At 41.9% G+C, this 2534-nt stretch overlaps 1 pseudogene; it reads right to left on the reverse strand.

The window, feature by feature from the left end:
• Positions 1 to 269: 269 nt before the first annotated feature.
• LOC101564475 lies at positions 270 to 1629 on the reverse strand (annotated as a pseudogene).
• Between the last annotated feature and the right edge of the window lie 905 nt (positions 1630 to 2534).

Here is a 2534-nt window from a genome sequence, read left to right on the forward strand (position 1 = left end):
TCATCTGGAATTCTGTCACACAATCTCTCTATATTCATTAGAGAGCTTGGCCTGTAGTTTTCTTTTTCTTTTTTTTTTTTTTAGAGCTTGGCCTGTAGTTTTCTTTTTTTTTTTTTAAGGCAGGGAATACTTTTTATTCAAAACCCATCAGAGAATGGACAATGGGTCTGTGACAAAGCATTTATGTTTTAAAGCGTAAGTCAGTAATTGAATGAGAGCATACACTGCTACATATGAATTAACTGATCAGACTACAATTTTTTAATGTTTTAAGACATAGTAAGCTTCCCTGTAAAAGCACCCTGTAAAAATGCCACCTTTGTGACATTTTTAGTATTTCTCTCTATTTCTTTCTCACCCTTTCCTTCGACAGAATCCACACCAATCTCCTCATAATCCTTCTCAAGGGCAGCCATGTCCTCCTGGGCCTCAGAAAACTCTCCTTCCTCCCTCCCCTCACCCATGTACCAGTGAACAAAGGCACACTTGACGTACATCAGATCAAACTTGTGGTCCAGGCCTCGGTGATAGCTGTGGTATTGCTCAGTGTGCACATAGCCTGCTGTAGCTTAGCCCAGTCTCCACCAGGCACCACAGTGGGATGCTGGTAATTAATTCCCACCTTTAAGCCAGTGGGACACCAGTCCACAAACTGGATGGTATGCTTGGTCTTGACGGTGGCAATGGCTGCATTGACATCTTTGGGGACCACATCACCATGGTACAACAGTCAGCAAGCCATGTATTTACCATGAAAAGGCTCATATTTCACCATCTGGTTGGCTAGTTCAAAGCAGACATTGGTGATCTCTGCTACAGAAAGCTGTTCATGGTAGGCTTTCTATGTGGCCAGAAGCAAGTGGATACAGGGATATGGTACCAGGTTCATCTGGAATTCTGTCAGATCCATATTCAGGGCTCCATCAAATCTGAGGAAAGCAGTGATAGAAGACACAGTTTGACCTATCAACCTATTCAGGTTAGTGTAGGTGGGGTGCTCAATATCAAGATTTCTACAATAGATACCATAGATGGCTTCATTGTCTACCATGAAGGCACAGAGTGGTCTAGGGTGGTGAGGATGGAGTTGTAGGGCTCTACTACAGCTGTGGAGACTTAGGGGGCTGGGTAAATAGATAATTCGAGCTTGGCCTTGGAGAGACATTCCATCAGCAGGGAGATGAAGCCAGAGCCAGTGCCCCCACCAAAGCTGTGGAAATCCAGGAAGCCCTGCAGACCTGTGCACGGGTCAGCCAATTTCTGAATTCAGTCTAAGACGAGGTCAATGATCTCCTTGCCAATGGTGTAGTGCCCACAGGCATAGTTGTTGGCAGCATCTTCCTTGCATGTGATGTGCTGTACAGGGTGGAGGAGCTGGTGGCAGGTACCAGTACTCACTTCATCAATGATTGTGGGTTCCAGGTCTACAAACACTGCCCTAGGCACATGTTTGCCAGCACAAATCTCGCTGAAGAAGGTGTTGAAGGAATCATTTCCACCCCCAATGTCCTTGTTACTTGGTATCTGGCCAGCTGACTGGATGCCATGTTCCAGGCAGTAGAATTCCCAGCAGGCATTCCCAGTCTGGACACTGGCTTGGCCAACGTGGATAGAGATGCACTCACTCATGGCTGCTGCTTGGCAATCCCTGAGCAGATGGAAACGAGAGGAGAAGCTGCTGCTTCTTACAGCATGACTCTTAGGTGGTCGATGTAAGAGAACCTGCTGTAGTTCTCTTCCCTTTTACTTGCATTGAAGAGTTTGAGAATACTTGTCATGAAATCTCTAAATTTTTTGTAGAATTCTACTATGAATCTATCACAACATGAACATTTCCTTTTTGGTAAGTTTTCTATTACATTTTCAATTTCATTTCTCATTATTGAGTTATTTAAGAGTTTGTATATCTTTTTGACTCAGCTTTGGCATTTTGTATGTATCTAGCAATCTGTCCATTTCCTCTGTGTTTTCCATCCTGTGAGATTAAAGAGTTTAGAAGTAGGCATTGATAATCTTTTGAATTTCTCTAGGATCTGTACTGATTTCACCTTTTTCATTCTTTATTGCATTAATTTGGATTTTTCTTTCCTTTTTTTTATTAGGTTGGCTAGGGGTTTATCAATTTTATTTATTCTTTCAAAGAACCAACTCTTTGATTCATTTATTCTTTGTATTGTTTCTTTCATCTCCAGTGCATTAATTTCTGCTCTAGTCATTATAATTTTCTGTCTTCTTTGGGTTTGGCTGGCTCTTCTTTCTCTAGGAACTTGAAGTGCAGTATAAGGTCATTTATTTGGGCTTGTTCTGTTTTCCTAATGTGAGAATTTACTGATAGGAATATTCTCTTAAGACAGCTTTCATTATTGGTCAAGCAATGGCCGTGAGTCATCCATATGCCTGACACTGACAAAGGATCTACAAACTGTGGTACAGGGCTTCAGGATAAATCCTGAGGGGATTTGACTGACCTTATGAGATACAAAAGTTACGTTTCTTGTTATATAGGTCTTGTTTTATCTTGGTCTTAACCATCC

The sequence above is a fragment of the Octodon degus genome, unplaced genomic scaffold, assembly GCF_000260255.1.
Source record: "Octodon degus isolate 3935 unplaced genomic scaffold, OctDeg1.0 scaffold00075, whole genome shotgun sequence".
Lineage (NCBI taxonomy): Eukaryota > Metazoa > Chordata > Mammalia > Rodentia > Octodontidae > Octodon > Octodon degus.